Source organism: Mobula hypostoma, chromosome 7, assembly GCF_963921235.1.
Source record: "Mobula hypostoma chromosome 7, sMobHyp1.1, whole genome shotgun sequence".
NCBI classification, from domain to species: Eukaryota; Metazoa; Chordata; class Chondrichthyes; order Myliobatiformes; family Myliobatidae; genus Mobula; species Mobula hypostoma.
The window spans coordinates 157,248,309-157,268,880 of record NC_086103.1 but is presented as its reverse complement, the minus strand read 5'-3'; positions in this window follow the sequence as shown (position 1 = coordinate 157,268,880).

Sequence of the window (20,572 nt, the reverse complement as noted above, 5' to 3'; positions counted from 1 at the left end):
TTCTGCAGCTTCGAGTCTTCCCTCATTCTCCTTTGATAGTGTCCAACATTCGCTTCCATATGCTAGTGTGGAATGAGCGTAACATTGCAACACTGAGTTTCCTACCCATAGAGATTATGTCATTCTTTTTAATCTTGCTCAACACTTGAATTTACATTTAGCAATCCCAATCGTCCTAATTGCGACATCAGCCCTATCGTCAGATGTTATTGTGCTCCGTAAGTAATGGAACTTCCATGGGTGTATAAATGTCCCATTGGCCACTTTCAGTTCACATTTCTGTATTTCAATTAAATTCAAGTTTAATTGTCATTTAACCATACCTGTATATGATTACAGCCAAATGAGACCGTTTACTACGGGGTCAAGGTGCAAAGACACATTACCGATAGTCACACACAGTAAGCGCACATAAGATCACAATCTTGTAATAAGAGTCCCGAGCCCACCTCCCCCCAGCCCCACGCGACACTGCGGTTGATGCATTTTCTCCTTGATGTCTTTCTCCCTTGTGACAACCATCCATTTGGTCTTCTTGCGGTTGAAGGTCAATCATCTCGTTGCACTCTCTTCGACCGATCTGCCTGGTGTATCTTGGAGCTTCTCCTTAGAAGGTACAGGTCATACCCTCCTCAGAAGAGATCCCAATGACCCAGAAATCTGAAGCACTGCCCCCTAAACCACTTCCTTAGCCACTCATTCATCTGTACTATCATCCTGTTCCTGCCCTGTCTAGAGTGTGGCATTGGGAGTACCCCAGAGGTTAATATGTTGGAGGTCCTGCTCTTCAGTTTCTTCCATAACTCCCTACATTCTCTGTGTATGATCTCTTCCTCCTTTCTACTTTTGACATTGGTGCCAATGTGCACCATGACCTCTGGCTGCTCACCTCCTCTCTTTAGAATTTTCTGCAGCCACTCTAGGACATCCTGGACCCCAGCTAGAGCTAAAGCGCTGGCATTTTGTTCTGTAGAATCACGTCAGTATGATTTAGTAGCTCTAAAACTTCAAAAGGATTGCAAAACGAGCAGTAGTTAAATTCAAATCTGTGGTATTTAAATGACCAAGGGAAGAAATTGTAATGAAAGATAAGAATTACTAAATAAGATTTAAAGTTTTAATGTGCAAAATACTTTTCATTCTCATTCATTTGTTTTCTCAAACCAAGAGGACAATAGCCTGTCTTTGGAAAAGTGTTCAATCCTGAAGCAGGATAAAAACAGGCAGTGTATTCTATGTAATAAGAATGTATTCTACGTAAAGTTCAAAGTAAATTTATTATCAAATTACGTACAGTATCTGTCACCATATACTACCCTGAAATTCATTTTCTTGCAGGCATTCACAGTAAGACAAAGAGATTGAATTGAATCATTGCAAAGCTATACACAAACAAATTCTGACAAACAACCAATGTACAAAAGGAGATGAACTAATAAAAATAAAAAATAAAAAATAAAATAAAAAATAATACTGAGAACATAAGTTGTAGAGCTCTTGAAGGTGCATCTACAGGTTGTGCATACTAATTATTGCTTTAAGACTTTAGAGTCATAGACTACAGCACAGAAAGAAACCCTTTGGCCCATCTAGTCTGTGCTGAGCCATTAATCTGCCTAGACCCATTGACCTGCACTTGGACCATAGCCCTCCATACCCCTCCAATCCATGTACCTATCCAAATTCTCCTAAATGTTGAAATCAAACCTGCATCCACCACTTGTGCTGGCAGCTTGTTCCATACTCTCACCACCTTCTGAGTGAAAAAGATCCCCCTCATATTCCCATTAAGCATTAAACATTTCATCTTTCACCCTTCACCCTTAACGCATGACCTCTAGTTGTAGTCTCACCCAACGTTGGTGGAAAAAGCCTGCCTGCATTTACTCTATCCATATGCCTCATAATTTTGTATACCACTATCAAATCTCCCCTCAGTCTTCAATGTTCGAGGGAATAAAATCCTAACCTACTCAAACTTTCCCTATAACTCAGGTCCTCTAGTGCCAGCAATATTCTCGTAAATTTTCTCTGCATTCTTGCAATCTTATTTACATCTTTCCTGTAGGGAAAGCCAATACTCAAAATTAGGCCTCACTAACAATTTCAACATATCATCCCAACCCCCGTCTCAATACATGGATTTATGAAGGCCAATGTGCCAACAACTTTCTTTATGACCCGATCTACCTGTGAAGCAACTTTCCAGATATCTCTGTTCTACCACACTCCTCAGTGCCTTACCGCTCACCATGTAAGACTTACCCTGGTTCGTCCTCGCAAACCGCAACACCTCACACTTGTCTGCATTAAATTCCATCTGCCATTTTTCCAGCTGGTCCAGATCCTGCTGCAAGCTTCGATAGACTTCCTCACTATCTGCTACACCCCCAACTGCAAATTTGCTGATCCAGTTTACCACATTATCATCCAGATCATTGATATAAATGGCAATCAACAATGGATCCATCACCAATCCTTGTAGCACACTAAGAGAGGCACCCGTCTAGCACTTTCCAGCTTCCTCCGCAAACCTAAAGTCAAATCAGTTTTCTACCTCATCTTGAATGCCAAGCGACTAAACCTTCTTGACCAACCTCCCATGTGGGGTCTTGTCAAAAGTCTTCCTAAAGTCCATATAGACAATGCCAATGATCCACTGCCTTGCCTTCATCCATTTTGCTGGTAACTTCCTCGAAAAACTCTATAACATTGGTTAGATGTGATCTACCATGAACAACGCCACGTTGACGCCATGTATCCCTAATCAGTCCTCATCTATCCAAATACCTATATATCCGGTACCTCAGAATATTTTCCAATAACTTTCCCATTACTGATGTCAGGATCACTGGCCTATAATTTCTTGTCTTATTCTTAGAGCCTTTCTTAAACAACAGAACAACATTAGTTATCCTCCAATTCTCTGGCACCTCTCGTATGACTAAGAATGTTTTAAATATCTCTGCCAGGACTCTTGCAATTTCTTTACTTGCCTCCCACAGGGTCTGAGGGAACATCTTGTCAGGCCCCAGGGGTTTTATCCACCCTGGTTTGTCTGAAGTTAACAAACACCTCCTCCTCTGTAATCTGTATAGGGTTCACGACCTTGTTGCTGCTTCTATAAACTCCGAGTCCATCTCCCGAGTAAATACAGATAAAAATAAAAATCCATTTAGCATCTCCCTATCTCTTTTGGCTCCATGCATAGGTTACCACTCTGATCTTCCAAAGGACCAATTTTGTCCCTTAATATCCTTTTGCTCTTAATATATCTGTAGAAGCCCTTAGAATTCTCCTTCACCTTGTCCACTAGAGCAACCTCATCTTGATCTAAGATGTCCCTGACCCTGGCACCTAGGAGTCAATATACCATCTGGGAATCTCACTTTCATCCACAGAGACCTCTGTTCTGTTCAACAAATTCCCTATCACCACAGCTCACCTCTTTTCCCCCTTCTCTTCTGAACCACAGAGCCAGATTCAAAGCCAAAGATCTGAGAGTCTAAATTCTTTAGGCTCTATTTCTTTAAGGATTTTGTAACCCAGGTTGTTGCGATGCTCGAAAAACCCCTTGTTTTGAGCTCCAGTGTTGTGTGTTAATGACCATACTCTGCAAATATTCTTAATTGGAAATTGGGACTCTATAGGAATGCAAAAGAGAATCACAAGCATCAGAAATAATGAGTTTGGTTGGTAAGGTGAATGCAAAAACCTTCGGGTCGACTGCAAGGAGTTAAGGTGCAGACCTGAATACTGTAAAGATAAGCGTGCTCTAAAACTAGGTCGCAAGTAAAAGGCAGTCCTTTGATTGCTAGAGTGGCAAACCATGCAAAAGGCTTGACTGGGTGCAGATCAGGTATAGTAGAAATCTCGGAGATGGTGATAAAATTAAAGGGGCTCTTCATAGAACATAGATCAGTACTGCACGGTACAGTCCATTTGGCCCACAATGCTGCGCCAACCCATCAACAAAGGATCAATCCAACACTTCCCTCTCACATATCCCTCCATTTTCTTTCATCCACGTGTTCCTAAAGGTTCAAGTTCAAGTTTATTGTCATCTGACTATACATACACAACCAAATGAAACAACATTCTGAATAAAGGTGGCCACTGAGTTCAGTGTTACAGTTGCAGTGAAAGTGCACTGCAGGTTGACAACCAAAGTACAAGCAGAATGATGAGGTAAATAGGAGATCAAGTGTAAACCTTTGTTGTACAAGTGGTCTTTACAACAGTCTTATAGCAGAGGGAAAGAAGCTGTCTTTGAGCCAGCAGTGCTTGTTTTCAAGTTTTTATATCTTCTGCCCATTTGCTGGATGAATGAAATGGAAAGAATGAGTGGAGATAATCATAATGAGAGTATTTGTGAATGTAAGAAGGCAACTATATTAGTAGAAAAAGGACCAGGTGGTTTACAAACAGAGGCAATGTGTAGTGAGACTCCTAGCTAGGAGAGACTGATCATAGAGCAAAATTGCAGTCAACAGGATGAATTGCAATGTAAAAAGCACACAAAATCAAAAAGGGTGAATACAGGACTGAAGGTGTTATATTTGAAAGCATGCAGTATACAGAATAAGGTAGACGAACTTGCAGCACAGTTACAGATTGGCAAGCATAATATTATAGGCATCACTGAATCATGGCAGAAAGAAGATTATAGCTGGGAGCTTAATGTCCAAGGATGCACATTACATCGAAAGGAAAGGCAGAAGGGGTGGCATTGCTCTGTTTGTTGAAGAATATTAAATAAAATCATTAGAAAGAGGTGACATAAGGTCAGAAGGTGTTGAATCACTGTGGATGGAGCTAAGGAACAGAAAGGGTTAATAGACTCTGATGGGAGTTGTATACAAACCCCCAAATAGTATTAAGGATGTGGTCTACAAATGACAACAGGAGATAGAAAATGTATGCCAAGAGGACGATGTTGCAATAGTCATGGGGGATTTCAATAAGCGGGTTGATTGGGAAAATCAAATTGGTTCTGGATCCCAAGAGGGGAAATTTCTACTGTGCCTACAAGATGGCTTTTTAGAGCAACTCATGGTTGCGCCACTAAGGGATCAGCTATTCTAGATTAGGCATGTGCAATGAACCAGAATTGATTAGAGGGCTTAAGGTAAAGGAACCCTGAGGTAAAAGTGATCATAATATGATCAAATTCACCCTGAAATTTGAGAAGAGAAGCTAAAGTCAGATGTATCAGTGTTACAGTGGAGTAAAGGGAATTACAGAAGCATGAGAGAGGAGTTGGCCGGAATTGACTGGAGACGGACACTGGCAGAGCAGCAATGGCTGGAATTTCTGGAAGCAATTTGGAAGGCACAGGATATGTACATCCCAAAGAGGAAGAAGTATACTAAAGGCAAGATGACACAACCATGGCAAACAAGAGAAGTCAAAGCCAGCATAAACGCCAAAGAGAGGGCATATAATAGAGCAAAAAATAGTGGGAAATTCAAGGATTGGGGAGTTTTAAAAACCAACAGAAGGCAACTAAAAAAGTTATTAAGAAGGTAAAGATGGAATACAAAAGTAAGCTAGCCAATAATATTAGAGAAGATACCAAAAGTTTCTTCAGATACATCTTCTTTGGTTGTCCATCGAAACCCGATGACGACGTCTATTCCTTTAACGGTGAGATCTTTGATGACTATGCATTTCTAACCTGGACCCACAAGCTCTATTGCAGGTGGGTCATGTATATGTGATAGTTGTGTTTGTGGTGGCAACCATGGCTGCATTTCTCCTGGCTCTCTTCTGCTGCCTTCTGATTCTTCTTTCCATCTCCAGAATACGAACCCCGTCCCTACACAGCTGTCGCCACGTGGTACGGTCAACAGCAACATCCTCCAGGTCCTCAGGTCTGATCCTGCACTTCCTTAAAGCATTCTTCATCTGATCCTTATAGCGCTTCTTCGGCCCTCCAGCTGAGCGTCGACCATGATGTAGCTGGCCGTATAACACTCTGCAGGGCAGCCGACATGGGGGCATCCTTATCATGTGCCCCAGCCACTGCAGCTGACGCTGGGTGATCATGGCTTCAATACTCCTGCAGTTGGTCTTTACAAGTATTTCAGTGTGAGGCACCCGCTCACGCCAGGTAATTCCCAGGATGCGCTGGAGGCAGCTTATGTGGAAGCGCTCCAAGGACTTGATATGACGGCTGTAGGTTACCCAAGCTTCACAGCTATAAAGGAGGGTGATGACACAGACCGCTTGGTATACGGCGACCTTTGTGGGGGGACGAAAGCTCCTGTTCTGAAAGGCTCAACGCCGAAGTCTCCCAAAGGCAGCTGATGCTTGTTTAATGTGGCTCTGGATGTCGTTGTCAATGCCGCTATCCTCAGAGAGAATGCTCCCCAGATATTTGAAAGATGGCACTACCGACAGCTTTTCATCACCAAGGCAGAGTGGGTGGGACACTGGTAATCCATTGGCAAACCACTTCTGTCTTGGTGGTATTGACAGTCAGCCCCATCCTGCTGTACGCTCTCACCGCCACAGCAAGGACAGTCTGAAGATCCTCCGGAGTATGGGCCACAAGAGCACAGTTGTCTGCGTACTGCAGCTCCAGGACCCACTCTCTACGGAGTTTGGTGGTTGCGTGGAGCCTCCTGAAGTCAAAGAGATTGCCATCTAATCTGACATCCACTGCCACACCGCTGCTGTCTTCAATCTCGTTGTGGAGAAGCTTGGTAACACACAAGAGGAAGATGTTAAAGCGCACTGGCGCTAGCACACACCCCTGCCTCACCCCTGTGCGTACAAGGAAGGGCTCGGACTCTTGTCCTCCTATGGTCACCCATGCAGTCATCCCATTGTGGAACTGGCAGAGGATGTTAACAAATTTATTGGGACAGACAAACCTAAGGAGGACTTCCCATAAGAGCTCTCTTTGCATAGTGTCGAATGCTTTGGAGAGGTCGACAAAGGCCATAAACAGGTCCTGATGTTGCTCCCAGCACTTCTCCTGAAGCTGCCGGGCTGTGAAGATCATGTCGGTTGTGCTCCTGTTCTTCCTAAATCCACATTGTGATTCAGGCAACATTGACTCGGTGATGTTGCTGATGAGTCTCTGAAGCATCACCTTAGCCAGGACCTTTCCAGCGACAGAAAGGAGTGATATGCCCCTACTATTGCCACATACATAAAGTGTAAAAGACAGGCGCGAGTGGATATCGGACTGCTAGGAAATGGTGCTGGGGAAGTAGTAATGGGGACAAGGAAATGGTGGATGAACTGAATAAGCATTTTGCATTAGTCTTCACTGTGGAAGACACTAACAATATGCTAGAAGTTTGAGAACGTCAGCAGGCAGAAGTGTGTGAAGTTGCCATTACCAGGGAGAAATTTTTTGGGAAACTGAATGGTCTGAAGGTACGTAGATAAGTAACCTGGATCAGATATTGTACATCCCAGGGTTCTGAAAGAGATGGCTGAAGAGATTTTGGAAGCAATAGTAATGACCTTTCATGAATCACTGGATTCTAGGATGGTTCTGGAAGACTGGAAAATTGCAAATGTCACTCCACTTTTCAAGTGAGAGAGGAAGAAGAAACAAAATTATAGGCCAGTTAGTCTGACTTCAGTGGCTGGGAAGATGAAGGAGTTGATTATTAAGTATGTGGTCTCAGGGTACTTGGAGGCACATGATAAAATAGGCCGTAGTCAGCATAGTTTCCTCAAGGGAAAATCTAGCCTGACAAATTGGTTGGAATTCTTTGAGGAAATAACAAACAAAATAGACAAAGGAGAACCAGTTGATGTTGTGTACTTGGATTTTCAGAAGGCCTTTGACAAGGTGCCACACATGAGGCTACTTAACAAGCCACAAGCCCAAGGTATTACATGAAGGATTCTACCATGGATAAGGCAGTGGCTGATTGGCAGGAGGTAAAGGGTGGGAATAAACGGAATAATCTCCAATATAATGGAGATTTTATAAAGAACTGATGAGATCTTATTTGGAGTATTGTGAGCAGTTTTGGGCCCCTTATCTTGGAAAGGATGTGCTGAAACTGGAGAGAGTTCAATGAGATTCACAAAAATTATTCCAGGATTGAAGGGCTTGTCATATGAAGAGTATTTGATGGCTCTGGGCCAGTATTCACTAGAATTTAGAAGATTGAGGGTGAGTTCAATGGAACTTATCAAACCGGAACTTATCTGCCTTGATAGAGTGGGTGTGCGGAGGATGTTTCCTGCGGTGGGGGAGTCTGAGACCAGAGAACACAGCCTCCAGATTGAGGGACATCCTTTTAGTACGGAGATGATGATAAATTTCTCTATTCAGAGAGTGTTAGCTCCATGGAATTTGTTGCCACAGACAGCTGTGGAAGCCAAGTCTTTATGTATAAGGCAGAGGTTGACAGATTCTTGACTGGTCAGGGAATGAAGGGATATGAGGGAACGGCCGGAGATTGGGGCTGAGAGTAAAAATGGTTTAGCCAAGATGAAACGGTGGAGCAGACTCGAAGTGCCAAATGGCCTAATTCTGCTCCTATATCTTATGGTCTTATATTTATGCAGTGCTGGCAAACCTACTTGGGCCTCTGTGAGACAGTTGATGTCCAATGTAATAGAAATGTTGCAAAAACACGTCAGTCTAGCACAGTGGCAATTATATTTACAGTGACAATGTTTCACTAATGTTTGCTGGGAAGACTGGCTGCACTAGTTGCTGTCCACAAATCTTTGCTTTCATATTGAATTCAAAATCAGTCATTCCATCTATGGCTGCCCCAATATTGCAGATTAGATTAGAATGGATTTCATTAGATTAGTTCAGACATACTGTGAAATGTGTTGCTTGCAATCATAAACAAAACACTCTGAAGATGTGCTGTGGAAGACTGTGAGTGTTGCCACACATTCTGGTGCCAATATGGTATGGCTACAACATTCAGCAGAACAACATGCAGCCAACATGTAACAAGCAACAGTAGCAAAGCAAACCTCTTTCCCATACCCCTCCACCCCGCACACAGATGAGTTTCCACCCCCAAATCAGGCTGCTTCTGGACCTCTGACCTCCAGACCATGCCCCAGTCTTGCAGACATTGTGCCTCGGTCCGCCGGACTCACCGGCCTAGAGGCTTTGATCCTGGGCTCTGACCTCTGGAGTCACCGACCTCTGGGCCATACTACTGATTCTGGTGGGACCATGACTTGAGTGTAGACTGCAAAGCAAAATGCTACAGCAAATATTTTGTCAATATTTTCCACTGCGGTCACAACAGACAAGCAACAATTTCCTCAGTAAATGGGAGATAACGTTTTTCATTTTGGAGCAAAGGTGAGAGGTAAAGGTACATTAAAACGTGTCACGCTTGTGAAAACATATGAGTACACATTCAATGGATGGATAAACCCAGACTTGGATCTATATGAGAAAAGAAGCAACTTCATTACAGACCATACGAGTTATCTACCAACTAATGTATAAAATGAAGATACGGGATAGTGATTCCAAAACATGGACAGGAGAGGTACTGCAGATACTGGAAATCTAGAGCAATACACAAATGTGCTGGAGAAGCTCAGCAGATCAGAGAGTATTGATATCTGGGGATAAACGGTCGATGTATCAGACCAAAACCCTTTATCAGAACTGATGAAGCGTCTTGGCCCAAAACATCGACTGTTTATTCCCATTCGTAGACGTTGCCTGACCTGCTGAGCTCCTCCAGCTATTGTGGGTATTGCTTGTGATTTCAAGAGAACGGCAAGGAAAAATAATGGATAATTTTCAGATACAACTCTCAGGAACAGTGAAATGAAGGCAGTAGTGGAGGAATTGTCTATTGTTCTGACTTTGACTATAATTATAGAACCCAACCTCAGGATTATAAAACACAACTTCTAAAGCTTTGGGTTTCCAGCCTCTGCAGACTTTCTCATATTTAAGATATGGAACACCACTCCAGTGACGTCAAATTGACTATTGGGAGAAAGAAGTGGACCTCATTTGTTATGTTAATTGATATCTATTAAAGACAAATTAAAGAATTATAAAGAAGTCACCCTTGCCTAACTTGGCCTGTCTCGAGAGATCCATTCAGACAATAGTCTGCAAATGAGATCTTTTCTATTTGAACAACTTATAATGGGTAATGGAATAAAGCAGGATTTCAGTCCTCTCTGCCACCTAGCTTCTGAAGGGCAGGTCGCACAGTAAAAGAGGGATTGAAGAGACAGATCAAATATGAGCAGGGATTAAACAGGTCTTTTTCTGCTGAAATGTTAACAAATGTTGCCTGGATAGGGGAGCACACCTTATGCGAGTAGATTGAGTGAACTCGGCCTTTTTTCCTTGAAGCGAAGGAGGATGAGGGGTGACCTGATAGAGGTGTACAAGATAGTGAGAGGCATTGATTGTGTGGATAGTCAGAGGCTTTTTCCCTAACATGAGAGGGCATTGTTTTAAGGTGCTTGGAAGCAGTGTCAGAGGAGATGTTAGGGACAAGTTTTTTTTACGCAGAGAGTGGTGAGTACATGGAATGGGTTGCCAGTGACAGTGGTGGAGGCAGATACAATAGGGTCTTTTAAGAGGCTCCTGGATAGGTACATGGAGCTCAGAAAAATAGAGGGCTATGGGTAACCCTAGGTAATTTCTAAGGGAAGGACATGTTCGGCACAGCTTTGTGGGCTGAAGGGCCTGTATTGTGCTGTAGGTTTTCTATGTTATTCAACTCCAATGGAGACTCCAAACTATTCAATAAAAATTACATTTTTGGCTTATTGTGACCTCATGACGAAATAACTGATGTGTCATTTTTTTTTTGCTGCTGGTGTTCTGTAGGGGCCAGTGTTGGGACCACTTCTTTTCAGCTTGTATATCTCAATGATTTGGATGGTGGAGTTGATGGTATTGTGCCAAGTTTGTTGATGATACAAAGATAGGTGAAGGGCAGGTAGTGTTGAGGAAGCAGAAGGACTTACACAGTTTAGGAGAATGGGCAAAGAAGTGGCAGATGGAGCACAATGTGTGAAGTGTATGGTCATGCATTTTGGTAGAAGGACTGAAAACATAGTCTATTTTCTAAATGGAAAGAAAATTCAGAAATCAGAGGTGCAAAGGGACTTGGGAGCCCTTGTGCGGGATTTCCTAAAGATGAACTTGCAGGTTGAACTTTAAGAGGACTAGAATATAAACGTAAGGATGTAATGATGAGGCTTTATATAAGGCATTGGTCAGTCTGCACTTGGAGTATTGTGAGCTGTTTTGAATCCCATATCTAAGGAATATTGTGCTGGTTTGGGAAAGGATCCAGAGGATAATCCCTGGAATGAAAGTGTTAACAAATGAGGAGCTTTTGATGGGCCAAGGCCTGTACTCACTGGAGTCTAGAAGTATGAGGTGGAATCTCATTGAAACCTATGAAATATTAAAAGGCATAGATAGAGTGGACATTGAGAAGATATTTTCTATAGTGGTGAATTCAAGGTCCAGGGGACACAGCCTCAGAATAGAAAGACGTCCCTTCAGATAGAGATGGGGAGGAATTTCTTTAGTCAGGGGATGGGGAGCAAGTGGAATTCATAGCCACATACAATTGAGGAGGCCACGTCATTGGATATATTTAAAGTGGAAGTTGATAGGTTCTTGATTAGTAAGAGCATCAAAGATTATGGGGAGAACACAGGGAAAATGGGGTTGAGAGAGATAATAAATCAACTATTATGGAATAGCGGAGCAGACTCACTGGGCTGAATGCCTTAATTCTGCTCCCATGTCTTATGAACTTATGGCCTTTATATTGTATGTCATAGTAATATTGAGTATGTGCAACACAGTTGGAGGGGGAAAGTAGAGGAGAGGAAATGGAACAAGTAAGCTTCATGACTCAATCTGTAAAAGTAGTTCCTAGTGCACTTTGGACCTCAGAGCTCCAGCCAAATCAGAGATGTGGAGTTGGAGAATGGAGAGATACAGGGGTTCTATGGAATTCAGAATGTATAGTGAGAATTGGCAATAGGTGTGCAAAATGCACGGTGACCACTAACATAGCTCATTATCATTAGGAACATTGCAAAAAGTACTGTCAATTCAGAAATGTTCCTGAAAGACTCCCTCAAATGGGCAAGAAGAATAGGATAACTATAATCTTGCAGGGATTAGAGAGGATTCGCTATAAAGAGAGGCTGGATTGTTTTCTCTGGAGTTTCAGAGGCTGAGGGTGTCACGGTGTGTGCTGGCAATATTGGAACCCAAATGCAGAGGAAAAACAGACTCTGATGTAGAGACAGTGACAAGAGTTTACTCATAATAATTCCAAAAGAATATCGGTGTCTTGGCCAAGTGACACCGCGAGAAGTAACATTCTCAAAACTAGGACCCTGCGATAATTGCTAACTGGGCATTCACTTAAATAATACAGGTAACGCGGAATTCCTGCGCCTATCAAAATAAACTTAACAAGCTTAAACAGAAGGCACCAGGAGACCACATTACAAAGATGAGAAAAACAGAAGGAAATCTAAAGAATTAATGACTATTATTAAACAACTATTCATCAATTCAGGTGCTCTAAAAACAATGTTTTCTGGCATCCTGCACAGGGCTGAAGAACTAGTTACAGAGGAGAGACCTGATAGAAGTTTCTAAAAATTATGAGAGGTATAGATAGGGAGGCGGTCAGAAGTTTTTTTCCCCCAGGATGGAAATGTCAAATACTACAGTGCATAGCTTTAAGGTAAGAGGATGAAAATTTAAAAGATTTGCAAGGCAAGTTTTTTATTTTACACAGAGAGTAGTGCCTGGAATGTGCTGCCAGAGGATGTGGTAGAGCCAGATAGAATAGAACCACTTAAGAGAGATTTAGACACACATAAATAGGCAGGGTATAGAGAGATATAGAAATGTGTAGGCAGACAGGGCTTGTTTAAATTGGCATTGTGGTCGGAATGAACACAATGGGCCAAAGGGTCTACTCTTCTGCTTTACTGTTCTATATTCTATGTTCTATTTAACCCGTTTCCTTTCACCCATTGATTGCAATTAATCCACTATTTTAATTTGCTTCTCATCAGATTTGGATGTTGCCATCAAAGCTGACAGTTATTGTATATTCCCAGTTACCTGGTGGTGAGCCACTCTCTTGATAGGTGTTCACACGGCACTGCTTTGGAGGGAGTCCCAGGATCGCCATAGCTACTTTCCTTCAGCAATTTGGTTCCCAAACCAACCTGCACAACTCTAATTACTCACTCAGTAGAGCAAACTATGACCATTTTGACCACTTGGCACTACAATGAACTTTGTTATTTTGTTCTAAATGTGCTCTTTCTTGTAAAAAACTATGCATAATTTATTTTAAAAAATGCAAACATGAGGAATTCTGCAGATGCTGGAAATTCAAGCAACACACATCAAAGTTGCTGGTGAACGCAGCAGGCCGCTAATGCCCCACCTCCCCCTTGTACCCATCCGTTATTTTTATACACACATTTTTTCTCTCACTCTCCTTTTTCTCCCTCTGTCCCTCTGACTATACCCCTTGCCCATCCTCTGGGCTTCCCCCCCCTCCCCCTTTTCCTTCTCCCTGGGCCTCCTGTCCCATGATTCTCTCATATCTCCTTTGCCAATCAACTGTCCAGCTCTTGGCTCTATCCCTCCCCCTCCTGTCTTCTCCTGTCATTTTGGATTTCCCCCTCCCCCTCCCACTTTCAAATCCCTTACTAGGTCTTCCTTCAGTTAGTCCTGACGAAGGGTCTCGGCCTGAAACGTCGACTGTACCTCTTCCTAGAGATGCTGCCTGGCCTGCTGCGTTCATCAGCAACTTTGATGTGTGTTGCATAATTTATTTTTATTTATTTCCTTGTGAATGTTGTACCTCTAACACTGCTGCAAGTTAGTTTTTCATTGCACCTGTGCATACATGTACTTGTGCATTTGAAAGTTCAAAGTAAATTTATTATCGAAGTACGCATATGTCACCATGTACTCCCCTGAGATTCATTTTCATTCAGGCGCACACCACCAAGTTCAGCTACTACCCCTCAGCCATCAGGCTCTTGAACCACAGGGGATAACTTCTCTCAACTTCACTTGCCCCATCATTGAAATGTTTCCACAACAAAATACAATAGATTCAATGCAAAACTAAACACAGAAACCAATGTGCAAAAGAAGAAAAACTGTGCAAATACGAAAAAAAACAAATAAATAAGTAGTACTGAGAACTTAGAGTTATAGAGACCTTGAAAGTGAGTCCATAGGTTGTGGAACTAGCTCGGTGTTGAGCTGGGTGAGGTTAGCCATACTGGTTCAGGAGCCTGATGGTTGCTGAACCTGGTGGTGGGGGACCTAAGGCTCCCGGACCTCCTTCCCAACTGCAACAGCAAGAGGTGTGCATGGCAGTGAGAGAGTATAACAATAAATCTGACTTTGACACGTGATTGTGTTGATGAACACCACGGTAAGGCAGCATCAGTTGCACAATACTCCACAGCTTCGAACTCAGTATCAGGAGGCACCAAATCAACGAGAAGATCATGGAAATTGCTTAGAATATAATATTTTTAATATGTTGAATTGGTGTTTTTGGAAACAGGGAAATAATAGTATTTATAATATTGATTGTGTATAGTAATTGTTGATCTAGCACAGAGACCTCTTTTGGAATAGTGAAGAATGAGTAACTGCTCTCTGAACTGCTACGATGTTTTTTAGAAAGTTCCAGAGAGGCAGTCAGTGAAGATTCCTTGAATAAAAGGGATGGTTGTTTTGAGCTGTTTATGTTTCCTGGGCTTGTCTGCGTTCTCTGTACTTAAAAGACCAGCTGTATTTGTCACATGTATGTCAAAACATACAGCGAAATGTGTCGTTTTGTGTCGAGGACCAATACAGCCTGAGGATTGTGACGGGGGACAGCCCGCAATTGTTTCGACGCTTCCAGCATGAACATGTAGTAGCATGCCCACGACTCACAAAGACTTCATCAGTTGTTTTGAATCCATGGAGAATACATGCTCACAGGCCATTTAGCAGCAGATCGAGAGGCAAAAAATGCTGCTTCCTCCATAAACAAAATGCTCATTTCCAAATTCAGTTGTGCTGAACAAGAGCCAAGGACAAGAACACTTTGTGTCGGGAGGCTTGCCCATACTGGAAATCTCACACCATTATCACATTATATTGAGATGTCAGTTTATTTTCACTGAACACTTGAATGAAATGAATTTTTAAAAAAAATAATCATTTCTTTATTTTTGTCCTTTATTGAATATTGGAACGTTCCACCATTTAAAACAAAGTTGTCCACAAAGAATTTGGATTAAGCTTAATGTTCTACTTTTCTATCTTCTAAACGGAAATTAGAAACACTTTATGTAAAGCAATTACACCCTAATAAATTGTCCCTAATATTTTCACCTTTCCTGAGGCAGTGATTCTTTGGGCCCAGTTTCATCAGCACCACCCAGTAGCTACTTGACAAGGTAGCACCCTCCTGAGATTAACAATAGAGATTTCCCCTGATCCTATCAGTCTAGTAATGTTGATTCTGTCCCCAGCCTCATATACACACTTCTAACTGCTCCCCACACTCCCATATGCCTCAGTATTATGGACTCCTCTGCCACTACCTTAGCCAAGAAGAGTTAAGATAGGCACGTTCCCATTGACCCTTTCCAGTTTATTTCCATGCACCATAGAAAGCATCCTATCTGGATGTATAGTGCCTTGGTATGGCAACTGCTCAACACGTGACTGAAAGAAACAGCAGGGAGTTGTGGACACAGCTCAGCACATCACAGAAACCAGCCTCTCCTCTATGGATTCTGTCTATACTTCTCACTGCCTCAGTAAAGTAGCCAGTGTAATGAAAGACCCCAACCACCCTGAGCATTCTTTTCCATAGCAACACTCACAACACACTGGATGAACTCAGCAGGTTGGGCAGCATCCGTGGAAAAGATAGGTCGTCGTTTCGGGCCGGAACCCTTCATCGGTTCCGGCCCGAAACGTCGACTGATCTTTTCCACAGATGCTGCCCGACCTGCTGAGTTCCTCCAGTGTGTTGTGAGTGTTGCTTTGACCCCAACATCTGCAGAGTATTTTGTGTTTACAATTCTTTACCATAGAGCAGAAGATACAAAAGCTTGAAAGTACATGTCAGCAGGCTGAAGGACAACATTTACCTGACTGTAATAATAATATTAAATAGTTCACCAGTATGATAAGTTGGATTCTTGACCTCACTATCTACCTCATTATGATCTTGCACCTTATTATTTCCCTGAACTGCATTTTCTCAATAGCTGTTACACTTTATTCAACATTGTTATTGTTTTACCTTGTTCTTTCTCAATGCACTTACCTGTATGAACAGGAAGCAAGACAAATTTTTGCTGTATCTCAGCATATGTGGCAATAATAAACCAGTTTGAATTCCTCTTCCAAACATGGAAGGATTGGAATCTTCTGTAATTATATGGCTACTTTCAATGCATTTACCATCTGAACTAAAAGGAAATATTGATATCTCTTGGCTTTGAACATTGCAAAAATACTGTGAAGCGTGCTAACCACTTCAGACCAAATACATTACAATATCAATATTATTAAAAATGTGATAAACCGAGAAAGACCAAAGTCCGTGAGTTTTGACCAGCTATATTGGTTGTCATATGACGTTACTGATATCGTGACTAAGTCGTATCAACAATTTTTATCAGTTAATCTACAACAGCTCCTAACATGATATGAGGTAAATTCCACTGGTGGAAAGGTTTAGGGGCCATAAATCCAAACCATTACTTTATAATAGAACAAAACTAATTTATTTTTGAGTTATAGAGTCATACAGCACAGAATCAGGCCTTTGGCCCACCTAGTCTACTCCTACTATCAGGCATCCATCTACATTAATCCTACATTAACGGCATGCTATTCTCTCTTCATTCCCAACAATTTACACCAGATTCTGCATCTCACCTTGGCACTAGGAACGACTTACATTGGCCAATTTAAAACTAACCTACTAGCCCTCACATCTTAGGGCTGTGGAAGAAAAGCGGAGGAAACTCACATGGTCACAGGGAGAACGTGCAAACCCTGCACAGATCAGGATTGAACTGAAGTAGTGAGGCAGGAGCTCAATCTGCTAAGGCAGTGCGCTACTTCTGCCACAGTCTTGGAGAAGCTTTAAATGCTTAAGGATGAAGATTTTGCTTATATTGTTACATTAGCATTATAGGAAACTATGTATTTGTACATTCTCTAGGTCTGCAATAGAAAAGTATCACTATTTAAGTATAAAGCTGAGGAAGAATCTATTTGCTCCCCAAAACTGTTTAAGAACTGCCAAAGATTAAAAATGAAAAAGGAAATGCGGGGAATGTGGCCCAGTATGTTTTCTCCTTAGTAAATACTGACACAAAGTACTCATTTAGTACCTCATCCACTTGCTCTGGACTCTAAGCACAAATTCCTTTCTTATCCTTGACTGGACATCCTCTTCATAATCATTCTCGTTTGCTTAAAACAAGTATAAAATGCCTTGGGTTTATTCTTGATCCTGCTTGCCAAGTACATTTCACAGCTACTTTTGGCCTTTCTAATCGCCTGCTTAAGCACTTTCCTGCTATCCACATATTCTATCGGACTGATTTTAGCTTCCTAAACCTTATGTATGCTTCCTTTTCCTTCCTGACTAAATGTCGGACCTCTCGGGTCACTTAGGGTTCCCTTGCCTTACAATCCTTGTCCTTACTCCATCCAAGAACATGCTGATCCTGAGTTCTGATCAGCTGATCATTAATCAACTTCTACATGTCAGGTGTTGACTTGTCCAGCAGCAGCTGCTGCCAATAAATGCCCCATAATTCATCTTATGGTAATTTACCCTCCTCCAACTTCCCCACAAGATTTGATCTTATCCTTATTCATAACTACCTTAAAACATAATGAGCTGTGGCCAATATTCCCAAAATCTTCAACCACCACCAGGTCTGTCGCTTGGCCTAATCTCATGAGTGTAAGCGCACCTTACTTATTTTGGAGCTCCACTCAAACTGTCCCTGTGAATGAGTGATCCTGTGTGTCCCCGAGCATTACTGTAACATTCTCCCTTATCGGTAGTGCAAGCCGTCCATGGCCTTCCTCACTGCCTCCTCCCATCATGTCTGAAACAACAAAGCCCAGGAACATTGAGCTGCCAGTCCTATCTGTCTTTCAACCAGGTCTCTGTAATTGCAACATCATAATTCCGTGTACTGATACATTGGTAGAAGAAATGAAAGGGTTGAATATTCTCTAAATTCAGTGAAAATACAAAAAAAAACTGAGGCGCAAAGGGACTTGGGATTGCTTGTGCAGGATTCCCTGAAGGTTAATTTGCAGCTTATGTCTGTGGTGAGGAAGGCAAATGTGATGTTAGCATTCATTTCGAGAAGACTAGAATATAAAAGCAAGGATGTAATGTTGAGACTTTATAAAGCGCTGGTGAGGCCTCACTTGGAGTATTGCGAGCAGTTTCGTCTCCTTATGTGCTTGATGTGTTGAAACTGGAAAGGATGTGCTCAAACTGGAGAGGGTTCAAACTTTGCACAAATTCATGCTGCTAATGTTGATGCTCACAAAGATTAGAACATTACTCTTGCATTCTTCTCAGAGGTAGGCCATGTCAGCAAGAACACCACTGGAGATGGGTCATGTACACTTCAACAGACTCTGCTGTAACTTTGCTCAGGAGAATGACATTCATCTATTCATTGATTCCTGCTGAGAAAATAGGAACATATACACTGCGTAAACACAAGGAATTCTGCAGATGCTGGAAATTCAAGCAACACACATCAAAGTTGCTGGTGAACGCAGCAGGCCAGGCAGCATCTCTAGGAAGAGGTACAGTCGACGTTTCGGGCCGAGACCCTTTGTCAGGACTAGTCCTGATGAAGGGTCTCGGCTCGAAACGTCGACTGTACCTCTTCCTAGAGATGCTGCCTGGCCTGCTGCGTTCACCAGCAACTTTGATGTGTGAACATATACACTGCATTTTGCAAGATCAGTTCAGAAGCTTGTTGAGGAGCTAGCAACTTTTATTACTAGGGTGCGCGCAGCATGGCTACTTGGAAAGATTGTCAGAATGTCGCTTACAACAGTGCAAAGAGCCATGGTCCACAGAAGGGGAATGGGCGATCAGGAGTAAAATCATTTAGGTGAGAAAATTAGTTCTCACTGCATACTCTGTGCTGAAAGCCATGAAATATGACGTTGAAATGTCACCAGCAAACAAAAAACTAGTAATTAATTATAGGAAAAGAGTAACAAATTGCTTTTAACATTAGCTCTGAATTCTGTATCTTCCAATAGAACACAGGAAAAGGCCTTTCAGTTCACAATATTGAATCAACCTGATTAAATTAGTAGTCAAAGGCCCAACTAAACTAATCCCCTCTGCATACACAATGTCCATATCTTTCTGTTTCCTGCACATTCATGTGCTTATCTAAGAGCTTCTTGAATGCCTGTGTTGGGTTGCCTCCATCACCACCCCAAGCAGGACAGTTCAGGCGTTCACCACTTTCTGCGTACACATCTTCTTTGAACTTATCCCCTCTCACTTTAAATGCATACCCTCTTGTATTGGACATTTTAACTCTGAGAAAAAGATACTGGTTATCTATCTCTATATATGGAGGAATTTAAGCTGGGGGGTTATATGGGAGGCAGGGTTTAAGGGTCAGCACAGCATTGTGGGCTGAAGGGCCTGTACTGTGCTGTACTATTCTATGTTCTATGTTCTATCTATCAAAGGTATTCTATCTATGCCTTTCATCATCTTATAAACTTCTACCAGATCTTCCCTCAGCTTCTGCTGCTCGAGAGAAAACAACCCAAGTTTGTCCAATCTCTCCTTGTAGCACATGCCCTCTAATCCATGCAGGATCCTTATAAACCTTTGCTGTCCCCTTTCCAAAGTCTCTACTTCCTTCCTAAAATGGGGCAACCAGAAATGAATGCAATACCCCAGCTGTGGCCTAACTGGAGGTTTTATAAAGATACAACGTAACTTCCTGACTCTTGAACTCAGTTCCTCAACTACGAAAGGCAAGCATGCTATAAGCTTTCATTACCGCTTTATCTACCTGCGTAGCTACTTTCAGGGAACTATGGATTTGGACCTCAAGACCCCTCTGGACATTAAAGTGTACTGTCCCTTTACATTTGATCTCCACAGTGCAACATTTTCAACATGGATGGGTTAAACTTCATCTGCCATTTCTCCACCCATATCTGCAACTGTTCTATGTTTGCCAGTCTTCTATGCTATCTGCAACATCACTCATCTTTGCATCATCTGCAAACTACATATCACAAATAGAAGGGATCCCAGTGTGGATCCCTATGGAAAACCACCAGTTGCAGACCTTCAGCCAGAATAAATCCCATTGACCACTACCCTCTGTCTTCAATGGGCAAGCTAATTTTGAATCCGACCAGCTAATTCACCATAAATTGTATGCATCTTTATCTTTTGGATGAAAGACTTTGTCAAATATTTTTCTAAAATCCATGTAGACAGGATTCACAGCTCTGCCTTTATCAATCACA